The 16,964-nt window shown below is 37.9% G+C and overlaps 1 long non-coding RNA gene across 1 annotated transcript; it reads left to right on the top strand.

Annotated features, from left to right (window-relative positions):
• The first annotated feature begins 3,043 nt into the window (after window positions 1-3,043).
• LOC131565451 (uncharacterized) lies at window positions 3,044-11,305 on the top strand. Its single transcript, XR_009275450.1, has 4 exons — window positions 3,044-3,201; window positions 4,752-4,877; window positions 6,824-6,951; window positions 10,007-11,305. It is a non-coding gene; the product is annotated as an uncharacterized LOC131565451 (long non-coding RNA).
• The last annotated feature ends 5,659 nt before the right edge of the window (window positions 11,306-16,964 follow it).

The following is a 16,964-nucleotide window of genomic DNA, read 5'->3' as shown; positions in this document are numbered from 1 at the left end:
GTGTTCTGGCTGCCCATCCTCCCACACCTTCCAGCAGCCTCTGAGGGGCACTGAGAGTCCCCTGAGAGGGGAAGGTGCACCCCTGGCTGTGTCTCAGGTCTGCCCTGAAGGAGCAAGGGCTGCTTTGCTGCTCTGCTTCTGTTCAGGGACTCGTACCCAGGGCTGCACCCACCTTCAGTCTTGCAGACCCTTGGTAGCAGAGCTGGCAGTGGTGGCATCTCTACAGTTTGCCTAACAAGGGGCCCCTGTGCTAATGAGCATGGCTGTTCTCTCTTATCCTTACTCCAGGCACAGGCACAGCCTCTATTTGCAAGTTCAGACAATGTCAGCACTTGGGAAACTGTGGGGAGGGCTGACACCGTGAGGCCTGCACCTGGCTGTGATTCTGCTTTCTTCCTCTCCTTCCCAGCCATTTTCTGAGACCCTGTGTCATATGTAGGGTTGCATGGCAGGCTCATAACATCTACACAGTGTGGAAAAAATGGGAGATGGAATGATGGATGACTTATTGCACACCACAGAATCTGTGCCCCAGGATTTTCTTTGCGCATACTTGTTGGAAGTACAGCTATAAGATGCTGGCAATGACTCAAACACTTTTAGTGTGTAGGCACACAGGATATTCTGGATGGTCTCAGGAGTTTTCTGATCAAAAAGTTCTCATCAGGAGTTTTTCAGATCAAATCCAACTCCATCCTTAAGCTGCTTTCAGACAGGACACTAAACTTCCCTGACTTGAACAGAACACATGAAATATGGGACCAAGTCTGTTTTCCATATTGAAGCAGAATCTAGTCAGGAAGTGAACCCAAGATTGTCATAGGAAATAGACTTGACTAAGGGGGTGTGGTATGTTATTTGTGAAGGCTTCAGACTGTGTGCAGGCTGTGTTTCAGCAGGCAGGTTCCAGGTATGCATTTTCCATGTCAGCAGGTATGTGCTTCCTAAATCCATCTGCCTACCTCAGTAAAACCTGCACTCACACCCTGAAGGTCCTCTAAACAGATCTTGTGTATGGCAGGATGTATAAAGGGTTTGAGTTGAATGTTGCTCATGAATGGATAAAAACCAGACAAACTATGGGGAAAAATGTCCAAAGGAAAGGAAATGGCCTTCTGGAGGAGGAGGAAGATGAGTAACAAAGAGACAGTCCAACAATGTGACAGGTCCAGAGGCAGCTCTAAACTCCAACACAATTATTCCTGGACTTTGTCATCTTAGCTGCTTTGGCATGTAGTCCAATAATTGGGAACTGGGAATAACGATCAGAACAGCAGTGGGTTGTGGTTTTGTGTGCCTCACCATAAGCTTTCTCATTCCTGTCAGAAAGTATGTGTATTTGTTTTTAAAAAGAACTTTAAAACCTCTCTCAAATACTATTTTTGATGACAATGATTTTTGAGAAATTCTGCTGATGAAGTTAATAAACTTTCTGAAATTATCTTTTTTCATAGGGCTTTATTTTATGAGGAGTTCCTAGTAGCTCACTTTTATTAGAAAATATGTACATCCATAGATTTGTTCTAAGTACAAGGATACATACTGGCAAGTGTGGTCTTGTGAACACTTTTTCTAGTATATACCATTTTGAGTAAAGTTGTGCCAAAGACTTGTGAGTTTTTTGAGTGTACAGCAGCAGGGACATTTGCTGCTTTTAGCAGCAGCTGCTCTTTTCTATTCCCTGTTATTTTTCAAGACTAGGAAATGTGTTTTATGAAAGAGAAGGACTTTCAGATGTAGTGAAGGTAAGCTCAGTACATTGCCTTCTCGCCATTCTTGCACTTGATCCCCTCCAGCTTTTTGTGTAGAATTTCTCTTGGCCTCAATGGTATTTTTCCACCCAGATGGAGAAGTCTGTTTAACAGTTCACGTGTGCTATTAAAGCACTATAAAGAGCTGGAAATGGAACATATCACAGGCTTAATTAAACATTCATATGTGATTTCTCTCAGAAATATTAAGGTAAGAAGGGACAAAGGCTTGGAGACTACAACAAAGTAGAGAATATTTGAATCCAGTTATGTCAGACAGGATGGGGACCACCTTCCCTCTTAATGGCCCAAGGTGTAATTTTCATTATCTCATCTGTCTGAGGAATGTAGAAGAGTGTCATCCAGACTGCTTAAAGGATTTGCCTCTGCATGGTATACTGATACATATATCAAACCTTTAGGTCAGTTGATAATCAGGCTTGGATGATGTAAATATCATCCACAGTGTCACATAACTAATGACCTACTGAAAAGTTCAGAATGGGAAAGAAAGTGATAAGAATTGATATTTCTGAAATAATGGACTGCAGGATAGAGAAAGTGATTTTATTTTATTTTATTTTTAACATGAAGAAAAAGACAACTGTTGTGCATGCAGAAACCTTAAAAGTCAATGCAGTATGAACTACTCACAAAGGCATTCAATTCTGTGGGTGTAATTAATAACAAAACTTTAATCTTTTTGGATCAATTAAATATTTGGATGGAAAGCAGTGGTCTCCTGTGAAAAATCTGTGAGAAACCTGTATATCTCCAGTTTCAATTCATCTGCTGTAGTCATTAGCATGCTGCCTAGTTAAAGAGATTTTGATTCCTTGTTTAAGGCATTCATTTTACTTTCATTTTTCATATTCAGTTTACATTATAATGCCCTTAATAGAGATATATGTTTAGCACCACAGTCTATCCAATAGAGCAAGGCTAGAAGGTTGCATGCTGTTTGATAATAGTACTTTTTGTGCATTATTTATGAGATTAACTAAATCAAAAGTGTGCTCCAGAAGAGGAATGATACAGAAAACCAGTCCTCACTGTTGCTTGGTTTGCTCCTCCTTAAAATTTCTAGCAATCAGGAAAAAGCTCTGTGGGTCTATTACTCATTGCTTAGTTGGCCTTTCACACTGTATTACTTCTCTCACCTCTAACCTAATTCTCCCTTATTGCAATCTTTCCTGTTTTTCAGACAGTGTCCAAAACAATTCACTGCCTGTTTTCATAAAAAGTCTTAATGAAAATTTGAAAGCTGCTATCAAACCTCCTCTCAGTCTTTCCCCTCCTGGATTAAAACTTGCCAGCTCAGTTCTTTCTTGCAGTCATATGCTAGAAAAGCTCTTTTAAATTCATTCTTATTTCAGTTTCTGGGACTTTCTCCAGCTGGTTTATGTATTGTATTGACATGTGATAACCTGCAGTGGTCACAGGGATCCAGGTAAAGAATTACCAGCTCTGAGTAGAAAGGAAGGAATATTTTGTGTGTTTAACATAAAATGCACTACTTTTATCTAACACAGCATGATTGCTTCTTAGGCAATTGTACAATTGTATTGCTTCTTTGTGATCCACTCTAATTGCCAGATTATTTTCTGCACTGTCTTTGGTTAGTCATTCTCCTTTTTATATTTGTGCATGTAATTTTACTTGTATAGGTGCATGTGAATTCACTTAATTGCTTAGCTGCATTCAGATTTCTGCTGTGCACCAAGATAATTTAAAATGTACATTCTGCACTCTGATGGGTTTGAAGTCTTTTTAGCTTAGTAATTTTCAAATGCAAAAAGCATCTTAATCATCTACCAGTTCAATAATAAACATGTCATGCAGATTCTTGCAGAACCTGACCTGATGCATCTTGCTCATTTAAAAATGAATCACTAATAACTATTGGTAACTAATTCTGTGAATGGGATTTCCCAAATAACTACCTGCCTCAAATCTGCTTGTCTATAAAAATGTTCTGTGAGATGTCAAAAGCCAAAATCCAGATTCATAACAGTGTTTTGACTCTTCTGTCCAAAAATTTTATCTACTGTAGAGTGAAATAAAATTGCTCTTACATTACATATTTATTAGAAATCAATTTGTCTCTTGTATCCTGTTTATATTCAAGATTCTTAAAATAGACCTTTTCATTATTTGTTCTGATATTTTTCTGGTAATTGAAGTTAAAATCTCTTATCCTTAAAAGGATATAATTTTAAAATTATGTGTTTGTCCTTTCTAGAATTCTGGAATCTGCGTCCCTCAAGTTGCTAAAGACAATTGCTAATGGCTAATAATTTTTTTTCAATGTTCTCAGAACTGAATTGCAACTGACCCAACCAACTTGAAAACAACTATGTTACCTATGTAGAGTCTACTGGGTTTTTTTCCTTGTTTTTAGCCTGATTTTCACTCTTCTATTTATGATTTTAATTGAGTTGACTATCACATTAAAACTGATCTTTCAAAAAAAGGTTAAAGGAAAAAGATCATTGAGCACTTTCAAGATAAACTGATAATGCTCTAAGTATGATAGCCTAAGAGTATAAGCAAGGAAAGTTGTGGAGAAAAAACAACCTCTCCCATTAACCCAATTGATACAGTTGGAAAATAGATCAGCATCTGCCTTGGTAATGGGGTTTGTGTTCCTGAAGACTTTTTTGTTTTTTAATACTAAATTAGTCAGTTTAATAAAAGATATAACTGCACTCCTGTAACCCTATCTGAGTCAACACTTTAGCCTATTTGCTAGTAATTAACTGTGTTTTGTTGTTAACTATTACCTTTTTTTCTCTTAATAAAGTGCTTTAAAGTGTCTTCTTTTCATGATTTTTTTCCCTTGTAAATTCTGCCACAGACATGCTCCTGAGCTCATGGAAGTATTTTTGCTATGAGTTTCTGCCATCCTTTTTCACTAGTATTCAGTAATTTGTGCTGCTTCCATAGTTAATTTGATTATGCATCTTTTTGTGTGTCTTTCCTGGATATTGGATCATTGAGGAATGCATGGTCAGGCCAGGCTGGTGTTCCAGAACACACGGTATGTGTCCTCTAGACTGAGGTCACTGGCATTGTGCAGATACTGCTGTACCTAGTGCAGGATGGGCTCCTCAACTAAAGCAAAAGGTAAGAAGGCAAGAAGTGCTTGCAGTTTAAAAACGGAAATGAGACATGAGGGCTGGTATTTTGTAATGGAAATAAGAAGCACGCCAATGATTTCTCTTTTAATGTATTTAATTTTGGTTCCCTGTAAAGTAATACTAAAACAACAGAGAGAAAAATATTGCTAAGTACCTAGAGTTGTCTATAGGCAACTTATTGATTCCATAGGTTGTTTGTGGTTTCTTTCACTTCTGAATGAAACATGAAGAAGGACTAAAAAAATTTGTCTCAACGTGTTAATAGCATTAAATACATATGTATATTTTGAGACACACCTCCAGATGACACAGATTTTTTGTCTATAGAATTATGAAATTTTTGATCATGGGGAAAAGAAAAAGCATGTAATAACAATGGATCATTTGATAGCTGTGTGTTGCAAAATCCTCCTCTGTGCACACATTAAAATATGTTTAGTTTAAAGTTTCATAAGCACAGAGTTACTGGTGGCATCATAACCAAGTGAAGAGAACAGGATGTAGAGACACAGAAATCTTTTGAGTAGCTTCATTGCTGAAATGGCTGTGTTTCAGCTGTGTGTGAGAGATAGAGAGCTGTATTTTAAAGATAGCATTTTATTACATGCTTGCTTTCAAAGGGCAAACTGGACATGTAGGTATATTGGGGTAGTTTCAAACCCTCATTTCATTTTTATCAGGGCTAATTGTGATGGTATTCTAAATACTCACACATGCTGCAGGAGCCTGTTGGAGCCTCAGCTATCCACAGAGTAGCTGATACGTATCTGTACATATGAATATGGAATTTTGAATGTGCATGTAAACATAGAATCATAGAAATTCTGTTAAAGCCAGTGAAATAGCCCACAAACAGGAATCAGAGTGCAAAGTCTGGTTCAACAGTTATGATCATTTATGAAATCTAGGGGCATGTTACCAGCGATCTCTGTTCATTGTGCTGGTTCTCTCCTGCTACCTATCCAAACCTGGCCATCTTTCCCTATTTTAATATGTGAATGGAGAAAGAGAAAGAAGATTTTATTTCCATTGGTTTGTGTATCTGGCTCTGCTCTTCCTTTCCCCTTTCTCTTTCCAAATTTAACCTCAGTGCCTTTTCTTGTGCTCAGTCAGTGATGATTTCTTGGTGAAACACCAGACATCAAGATTCCACATTATGCATATTAAGGATTATATAAAGTTTAATACATTTAAATGTTTATTGTAACACACTAAACCAATGTATACCTTGGGCTGAGGCTCAGGGTAGAGCAATGTGTAACTGCTTGGAAAATATTAACATGCTCACTGGGGTTTACAATATAATTCCTCATGACATTGGCTCTAAAGAAGAGTCATAATCTGCCCATAACTTAAACTTGTTCATCCTTGACTTCACACTTGATAAACAAGGAATAAAATATATATTAGGAACAAGAGAACATTTCAGTCTACTGCAAACATAGATCACTAAAGAGAAAAAACCCTAAACCAGCCAACTATTTTTTTCTCCCCCTGCTTCCTCTCCAAGCCCAATTAAGACTCAACGTTTTTCTTCTCCCTAGTTTCCTTTTATCTGTTCCTCTCATGTTTCCATGTCCTTCCCCCCATACTCTTTATCTGATGAGGGATAAAGAATAGTGCTGTGGGATAATGAGGTAATTCCTGGTAGTGTTGGAAGTCCCAGACACCTGGAAGATATATTTTTTTTTCTCTATCCCAGAGTGGGTCAGATAAGACCTTGGGTATTTCAGTGGTATATATTCAGGTTAAATCAGTCCTTATGGGACCGAATAAAATTTCAGTGTACTGAAAAGTATGCAAATGTCCATCTTTAGACTGGGTAGTTTTGGTCTGGAAAATTTGATTTACATGAGTGGCTAGGAAATAGCCTAGATGTGTAATGAACCAAAGTGTTTTACCTTTGTCTTCATCCCATCCAACACTTTACAGATGTCTAACCCCTGGCTCTCTTTCCTTGGCACGGATCCAGTTCTGATTTGGCACTGACTCACTCTCCATATGCAGTGGATACTCCCAATCTCGTGAATTTTTAAATACAACTGCTTTGCATACACAGTGTAAGTGAAATATTAACCCCTCCCATCCTTGCAACTCAATGTTCCAGCAAAAAAACCTGCAAAAAATATCATTCCCAAGACTAATTTTTTCAATAGAGCCTCATCTAAATTAGTTCTCAAAATAGTTTCCATATTTTTAATTTTATGTAGCTATTAGACTTGCATGATTATTTCTTAAAAAATTTGATTAATTTAGATTCAATAAAGCAATTATAACCAGCAAAGGGATTAACAATTAAGAGACCTCCAAAAAACCTAATTGCAGGGCTAGTAATTTAGCTGACTGTGTGATGATTCAACTCAGATTCCAACTTCTTAAGCTTTTGTATACTCACTCTTCTCCCTGGTGCTTTAATAGCAAGCTTGCATGCAAATACTTGCTTTTCTGTGACTGAGGCCTGTGCTGTTTTGGGCCAAAATTGATTGCTGAAATTACATGACTGAAGTGCCTCAGGTAAAAAAAAATCACTAGCAGTAAAACATCCATTAGGCAGCTGTGTAAAGTGTGCACCCTGACAGTCACTAATGCTCACAGGATGGAATAAATTCTTCAAACAAGGTCAGTAGAATTAAGACTCTTCCCTTAAATATCAAAGACATACTGCTGACACCACTTGGGGGTGATCACAATTGCAAACCACCTGCTGCATGAGCATATGTGGTCATATGCTTTTCCCTCCTTAGAGTAACTCCCCTTTAGCCAATATTATGAGCTCACTGATTCATATTTCATTTAAGAGCATGGATGGCAATGACTGTGTAAAGTCCCATCTTTATTGTTCAGATCTCTCTGCTGACATTAACTCTCACTGCTCCACTGCAGATGGTGGAGTCCTAAGGATTTAAGCCAGTTGAGGTGACACATTTATGCAGTCAATCAATAAATATGGAAACAGTGATAACACATTTGTATGCTGATTAAATAAGTAGGTTAAATTTGTTTAATTCATGCCAAGATAAATACTGCCACTCTCATTTCCGTAAAACACTGAGGTTTAGGTTCTGACATGTTGAAATCAAGGAGGTTTTCGCTTAACCTCAGGGGGCTTTGGCTCAGAACCACAGTCCAACCGTTGTGAAATACAGTTTATTTCTAGCTTTTTGTAGAATGTATTCCAGAAATATTTTCCCTTATTCAGACCCTAATTATGTTTGTTTTCCCATATTTTCTCTTTGAAGAAAAAAAAAATCAAACAAGGCAAAGCAAGATTAGAAGTGTCTCTGAAGGGATGTCATACAGTCAGTCAGTCATCATTTAGCAGCTCAGCAGTAGAAAAACTGACTCATGTCTCCCTTTTTCAGTTTTCATTGTCCTTTCCCCACCCTAAGACCTTGCTATCAGCCCCAGCAAGTAACTAGTATTAAAGACCTCCTCTTGCTTTTCAAAAATGGAAGAAAAAAATTAGCTTTATATTTTTTTTTTATTGTCCCAGTTTAGTCCCTGAGTCTCAATGGGCCTGTGCAATCTGAAGTTTGACCTTTTCAAATTGGGTTTGAAGAATGAAATAACAGCAGAAAACCCTTTCTTCACATTTTTGCTCATATGCTTTGTGGCTTGCAATCCTACAGTATCCGAGAGTTCAATTAGGCAGTGTGTGATTGGCAGGTTCCCGAGTTAAATAGCTGGGATGGGATCATACACTTAAAATAGCTTTAAAAGAAAACCTGTAGACAGACAATCAGTCAGACAATCTTTTCAGGCACTTGGAAAGCCCCTACTTTCCTAAGCACTTGTCCTGTAAACAATCTGGAAGTCTTGCACGTGAAGTAGTTTAATATAAAAGATTGCTTGGAGGCAGTTAACATGCAAACATACCCCTTGATGTAATATCTGGGGGCATTTTTTGAAGTTGTTTTTTTCAGAAGCATTGTTGTTGCTCATTATGAGTGTGACATCACTTCCCCTGACCTAGTGATATGTGTACTCTCTGTGCTCTGACTTTTAACTTTTTTAAGATCAAAGCTTCAGTTCTTCTGAATTCGAGCCCACCTTTCCTTTTGCTCTGTTCATTTCCAATATCTAGAGGAAAAAATTACCAACAAAGCAAGGGAAAAAGAAAGGCAAAAAAATTTCCTGTCTTTTCCTGTTGCTAGATTCTGCAACTTGTTGGCCAAAATTTCCCTACTTTTTTGCTGCAATACTGGGTTAGAATTGAATTCTGAAGCCTGTGTATGCCAGGAAAAATAGGAAAGAATGTCTTGTTTTTCTGTTCTTGAAAGAGTCTCCCTGCACAGTGTACAATTGTCTGTGTTTATTCATACAAATTTACAAAAATGAAGATTTTACATTGGGAATTTAAGAGTAAATAATAACTACTGATGCCCCCCCTCTTTTAACAGAACTGGAAATTATAAACACTCTTTCCCCTTTGTATAGCAGCTCATGAGTTGGAGTTTTTGACCAGCATGCAGAAAACCTCAATTTGATTCCTAAATTCTGTGGATTTAAATCCAGGTTTCTTCCCTTTGAAGAGTGCCCTGTTTCTCCTCTAGACACTTTCTATCCCTTCCTTTAAGTCTTACAAAAATCTTACAAAATACCCTCGGGACCCATTGAGGAGGGTTGGGTGCTTTCCCCACCATCCAGGTGTCACTTGGGAGGAGATGCACCTGTAGTTTCACCTTTGTGGGTTCTCCTATGGAGCTGAGAAGGATGGCTTGGAATAATCAGGAGCAGAAAGGGAGAAACTGGACCAGAGTGCTCCCAGATCCAGTGAGTGCTCTGTATACAGTACAGTATTTTATATTTGATGTCATGGAGTGCTCCTCATGAGAAGATTTTTTTACTCCTGATCTGGAGCTTGTGAAATCCCAGAGAAGGGTGGGATTTAGTGATAAAAACGTATAAACCAGCAAGAATATTTAGGCAAAAGAGCAAGAAGTATGGCAATAAATCTGATACAGATCTCTATGTGAAAATTTAATAAATGAATTAAGACCTTTTATTTCAGATAAGAGATATTGAAATAAAGACAGTAGGAATATGAGAAAGGGCTAGAAAATCACAGTCAGAGAAGGGGATGGAGAATAATTTTCTACCTTTTTTTTTTTGCAGTACAAGAGCTGAAAATTACCATGTGGCAAGAAGCTGGCAAAACAATACCTGGAACTTTTTCACACAACACAAAGTGTTATGGAGACACAAATATGAGTGGATTTTGAGGTTTCTATGCATATATATGTGTGCACACATGGACATGCACACACACAGACACACAAATATATATATATGTAGCTACTAGACATGATTGGCCTAATTCAGTTTTTAGTACGAGAATTTTCTAAACATTTGGTTGGAAAAGCAGGCACATCACAAAGTATTAGTCTGGTACTGTATCTTTTCTGTACTCTTTCCCTGAGCACTCCATGTGCTCTTTGCAGCCCTCTGTTCTCCCCTACACACTGTGATGAAAACTGAGTCACACAACAGCAGGGTCCTGGGGCAGCGTGATGGGACACCAGGAAAAGGAGCCAGCAGAGACTGCACCTACCAACATTGTGCAGACCTGTCTTTAGAAAGGACACCGGAAATCCAGGAATGCAGCAGGCATTAAGGAAAACTGAATCTGCAGGAATTGGGGCTGAGCTGAAGAGCTATTGAAGCAATTAATTTCTAATTCCTGGAGACAAACTCTGCTCTTATCAAAGCAACCATAGGAAGATTTTATAGGGCAAAAGACTGAGTTTCTAATCCTCCAGGGTAACTGACAATATACAACCCATGGAGGATATATAATGTTACTTTTCCTGGTTGAAGTGTAAGTCTAAATTTCCTAACCAACACAGAAAAGCAGACCATGCTTGAGACTTTCTCTGAAATGAAAATTTTTGAAGTTGATACTTTTAGACAAGAGGACCAGGAATATAGGCTGAGTATCTATATATCTTTATATGTCCCAATTTTCAGTTTAATATGATATCATATTATCATCTTCAAGGCTACAACAACTTCCTATGTGGTACAGAATGAGTTGGGAAGATCTCAGACGTTACCAAGAGAGCTACAGAGGTTTATGAAATATAACATGCAAACTTCCAAGGAAACCAATACAAAAGTTTCTCTGCTCCTTCTTATTTGAAGAATCCACTCTTAAGATAAATAGTGCTAACTTCCAGTAGACTTGAAGGGAAATAAGCATGTGGCTTCTTCTGTAACCTGAGGACTAGCATAATTGTAATGAGAAATTGTTCTATTTTGTCAGAGGATTACTTCCATGAGACTTCCCTTAGTGAATGGGAAGTTCTCACCTGTCTAAAACAATGTTCTGCAGTTTCAGGGAGATGAAAGGAAAAGATCTGTGGTAAATCTGTAGTTGCTTTTACCTGGATGTTTTTTTGCTTGTTATAATTATAAGAGGACACGATATTATTGAAGAATTAAAAAAAAACCTCAATGAAGCATATAGAGATTATATGTATGTTGTGTTCCATAACTGGCTTTAAAATATGTTAAACAGGATTAAAAAGAAAAAAATTAAAAAAAATGTTAAACAGGATTTCTCCCATTCTTTCAACGTGTTTTCTGGTGCATTCTTCACTTAGTGATGTTATTTTTCATCACATGGTGTTATTCCTTACAGAGGTCTGTATCTTAAGCCACTTCAGCAATAAATACAACCCTGCCCCAATCAACAGGAGGAACTAACCCCCCAATTTTGTAAGTCTTCTAGAAGTAAATATCTGCATATATTTTCCTCCTTTGATCCACTTATGTCTGGATTGCTTTGGAGAAATCAAATTAATGTTGTGCTCCTAAACAGCTCCCAAGGCCCCAAAGACTTAATCCTTAAAAATAAGGTTTTGTACATCTCCGCCTAAACCAAGCATTTCAACTTTTTAAAATTAATTTCACCCTTAAATGCCTGTTTCCTTCTAGCTCATTATTAACAAAACCTTTTGGTATCCATCCCACACCACTGCATTGCAGACATCTATCAATAAAAACTGCATCCAGGGTTCATAGACAATGTCAGGCCACAGGTGGGAACCTTGGTGAAAGAAATATATTATTTTGTTTCATACCAGGGACTCTGATACAGCCACTTGATTGGTTTCAGTTTTTTGCGCATGATCTGTGTACTGTAAGAGCAAAAAGGAAAGCAACTTTTTGTTATCCTGCCTGCTTCTGGAGCATTTGGGAAGAAAATAAAAATTACACTCTTCCCTAACAGAAATAATGAACACAGGTAATAAGGAAGCAGGGAGCTGGGAGTTGTGCAGGGTATGATCTGCAACAAGGATCAGATTCAAAACTAGCATTTAGAAGTGATGAACAGAAGAATAATTGTTTGGAGACCATGTGAAGTAGGGTCAATGTAATGCAGGAAGTCACTGAAACTTGCTGACTTGCAAATAAGGACTGTAAAAAAAGAAAACAAACCAAACCCCTCAGTAAAACAAAACACACTACAGAGGCACCCCCTTCAAACTCTCCCTCTGAAGGAGTGAAACAGCTTCCAATTGTTTTGCTTTACTTATCTAACCCAGCAAATCTGAGTAATCTCCTTTTAAAGGATATCATTTCAGTTTGTTGTTGTGGGAATAAATCAAGCTTAGGGTTAAAGATTGGAGTCCTATTGGTATCATAGAATCACAGAATCACAAGGTTGTAAGAGACCTTCAATATCATTGAGTCCAACCCAAGCCCTAACACCTCAACTAAACCCTGGCACCCAGTGCCACATCCAATCTCTTTTTAAACACATCCAGGGATGGTGACTCCACCACCTCCCTGGGCAGACAGATCCAGTACTTTATCGCTCTTTCTATAAATAATTTTTCCCAATATCTAACCTATATTTCCCTTGGCACAGTTAAAGACTGTATCTTCTAGCAAATTCCATTGCAAGGAACATGTAAATGGTAAAGAGTTTCATAGCAGATCCTAACACCTGTGATAGAAAAATTTATCAGCATTACTATAATGTCACTTTTCTACTGAAAGCTTTGTTCCTTAATAAATTACCAGATTTTCATATTTCTCATGTCCTTACTATGAGGCAAAGTTCTTACTGTTTCTTGCTCTAGCATGTGCTGCAGGTTAAATACATTTTAGCTGTATAATCTGCAGGTAGGGCAGGAAGATTTGTGGTGTGCCATATTCTGGACAGGCACAGCATACAATAGGTTCTGAAATTCCTTACTGTGTTTGAAAGGTTGAATGAATTCTGTAAAACATAAGGTCATTTCTGAACTCCCTAGAAACCTGAGCAGGGCTGGAGCAAAAGTCAGCTGTAGAGCAGGTGATCCGAAATGGCAGAGACCTCTGGATGAAAAGGATGCTCAGAGCTGTCAGGGAGGGAGGAAAAAGAAAAGCCTTGACAGGGCAGGTCAGAGGACTGGTTCACTGGGAGAGGAGTGAGGTCACTGGATGCCTTGGTGCAAATCTCACTTTTGTTCACATACAAATACATGTTTAAACTCAGCTTCCCTTCAGTTATCATCCTTCAATAAGTGAGTGGTGTTTAAAACTCAGGAGCATAACCAGCCCTTGAGAAACATTATTGCTGAAACTCAGTTCACAGTCTGTGTGTCTGCCTTTTGCTCATTCTTGTCTCATTAGAGCCACCTGAGTCCCCACCAGCCTGAATGGAACAGGAATAGGAGAATGGATTATTTAATGTGGAAAACTATCGCACAGTAGACTATACAGATATGCTTTCATACTTTCATACAAGTCTATCCCCAGCTCTCATGATTTTACAAAGTTTCCCCTATGTTCCTCTCACAAATGATGTGAAGCAAAGTTTTGAGAGAAGAAAAGAGCATTTGACTGAAGACTTTCCTTGTGGTGAGGGTTGGCCAGTGTTTTAGTGGAGGTAATTTAATTTCTTGTGGGCTGGCTGTGTCCTGACTGATGCAAGCCCTCCCTTGGTGCTCTCCCATGGCTGCTGACCTCACCAGCACAGCTCTGCTGTGGCTCCAGCGTGGCATTTAGTGACATTCAGCAGAATGAAGAGCTGCCACGCAGGAATGCTGGGGAAAGAAGTGACTTTTTATTATTGCCTTTTTTGAGAGAGGTAGCACTGCCAGGCCCCTTCCATTGTACACACCAGAGCACGTAGCAACTGCTCAGGCTATTGATCAAATGAAGAAATGCTGTCAGCCCCTTGAAGTTGCAGCCATCAAAAGAGATACATGTGGCAGGAGAATGCAAGTCCAGCCATGCACTTCTCTGCAAGTCAGAGGGAAGGTCTTCCAACTCCATAGAATTTTTGAATCAATTTAACTTTTAGACATCAAAAAGTAGATAAAAAATACAAACAGCCAGAATATATGAAAAAAGTAATTAAATTTTAAGAACGTATCGTATTACAGTATTTCAATTACATTCCTGCCACACAGGGAGCCAGTCAGAAAATTTCCTATGTTTTACAACCTATTACAAGTACTTTGCACTTCAAACTATTCCATGAAACAACTGAAAATATCCTGAAACATGTTCCAAAAATAAGATCAGGAAGTGAGCTTATGTGGTGGGTTTTGGAGCTCAGCAGTGGGAAGAGGTTTGTTGGTATTGCTGTACCTCAGGTCAAATTTTTAGGAGTGGTAAAAATGGTTCCTGGAACTCAATGTGTATTATTTGTCTACAACTTGTACCTGATTTTTCTCTCACTTATCTTTGCAGTACCTTTGCCTCTCTTCTGTCCTACAGCCTCCATGTACAAATTCCCAGAAGTTTTTGGACCACATTACACAAATCAGATCCTTTTCCATTGTACCTGCTGCTTTTTCTCAGCTCCACTGTAGCTTGCTGTCCTCTCATTGGGCTCTTTTACTTCTCTGGTCTGTCACCTCCCAGATCTCAGCTGCTGGGATGTGCAGACACCTGGGCTGCTACCATTATATCTGTACTATGGAGTGATCTCACATCACACTTTTTCCTCAGCCATCAGTTATATTTTGGGGACTAATCTGTACTAAAAATTCTCTACAGTCTTTTTCTAGTCCTTATATGCCAGTATCATCACATAATTCCTTCCTGTCAATTTACTATAAACATGCTTAATTTGGCATGGGAATCTGTTGCCTTATAGCTCCTGTTATCTAAAAGGAAAAGAATTCTCAGCTCCTTGTTAAACATTAAAACCTGTTTTCTCTTCAATCTATAATTTTTACTATCATCAAATTGAATAACTTCACTATTCAAGTGGGTACATCATTCAGAGATATATTTTGCATGAAAGGCACAAATCAGAATTCATTTACAAAGTCCAATATGATATTCTCATCTTGAGTTTGGACTCTTTCAGAGACACCAAAGCCTCTCATGTTATCTTGTTACTATGGAAACAGTGATGCAGAGCAGTTATGGGTGGAGATCTGTGACACTCAGAAGCACACTATAAAACTGATGCACTCCATAGCCTGCGTTTTTATTCATCCTTAGTGCTATAGAATAGCACAGCATAATAGTTGTGATAGTTATCTTGCTCATGTGTATGGGTAAGTAATATCATGTAGAAGACGAAATAATAAAAGAAAGGAAAGTTTGAGACTGAATAGGGAATAAGGAATCAGACCTTATGCCACTGATTTATTGTATGTCTTTGCAAAATACTTTTGAGCAAATCAGTCTGTGTCTCAGTTCCCCAGCTGTAACATGTTCTCCTTTTCATTCTCCTCTTGTTTTATTTATTTAGGTAACAAAGCTTTTAATGTAAGAATGCTTCCCACTGTGGTTTTAGAATGCATGGCACAATTTTGGGAAGGGTTTCATTAGGCAACAGCAGTACAGAAAAAAGACATAATATATCTACAGTAATAGAGATATAAAAAGACTTTGTGCTGGTAGAAGCAAAGCCTAGTCTATAAACAATTTTTTTAATATGGTAGATGGCATTCATTCTAAGGAGTTGGAATGGTCAATGGAATAAATATTTTGCCCTGTGGAAGCAACTAAGAAGAACAGAAGGTGATAATACAATATGATATGTAACTACAAAGAATAACGCTGCATTCTGAAGTTTGTGTGCAGGAAAACTCATCTGTGTTTTTCTAATTAAAAAAATCAATACCAGGGCAGAACATCATCTTCCCCTACACAATTTGCCATGCTTTTTTCTGTAAACCATCCTAATTTCACAATCACAACTTCTCTAAATGACTTTTAACATGAAGATGTTCCTGATTTTTTGTGTTGCAAGTGACTGAAGCTTCCTGTTGGACTTGTTTGTTGAATATTTTTTTATTAATTAAAATATTCATGGAAGTATTTGTTTATTCACATTACTATTTAGTCTTCTTCATAGATTTTGTATTTCTAATGAAGTTCTTAGCTAGCAGATATATAAATTTTTTTAGTAAGAGAGCTTAAATAGGAAGAATATCAGCTAAATGAATGATTATATTTACTGTTTATACATTTATATTGTAATGCTTGAAAAATGGAACCACAGGTCAGGCTGCATTTTGGAAGATGCCAGACAAACAGACCAAGGCAAGGGACCAGCTACTGTGTTCCATTGATTCAAACTTAGAAATTACATTATCAAAGCAGGGTGGAATGGAACAAAAAAGGGCATTTGAACTTCAGCCTCTCCCTTGCTACTGTTAGTTTACATGAGGTCTGTGCCAGATTTGTGTTTTCCATGCCGATAAGCCTTCATCTCCAATTTCTGGCAGCAAGTCTGAAATGACACCCTTTGAAATACTTCAGTTGTTTTCTGCTATGGCAACTATGAATTAACTGATGACTGATGGTTAAAAGGATTTTTGCCTACATAAAGGTGATTTGTTACCTTGAATTCAGGGGAGACCTTACTATCTATACTAATTTCTTTATTTAGACTGCTTATTAGCTCTCATGGTGTAGACTTTTCCACAACTAACAGATTGTTGCCGTGCCCAGATTCTTCCTTCCTGGAAGAGAGTCTGACCTCTTCTTGTCCCCACATACCCTCTTCTGGTGAAACTTGTGTTTAAAAAATATGTACAATTTCCTGGGAATCAATGTAAAAAATGGATAGCTGTGGTTTTTTTTTTTCTTTTTTTTTTTTTTTTTTTTTTTTTCT

Source organism: Ammospiza caudacuta, chromosome 1 (genome assembly GCF_027887145.1).
Source record: "Ammospiza caudacuta isolate bAmmCau1 chromosome 1, bAmmCau1.pri, whole genome shotgun sequence".
NCBI lineage: Eukaryota > Metazoa > Chordata > Aves > Passeriformes > Passerellidae > Ammospiza > Ammospiza caudacuta.
Note: the sequence above shows the minus strand (reverse complement) of the source record. Positions and strands in the feature narration are given on the sequence as shown.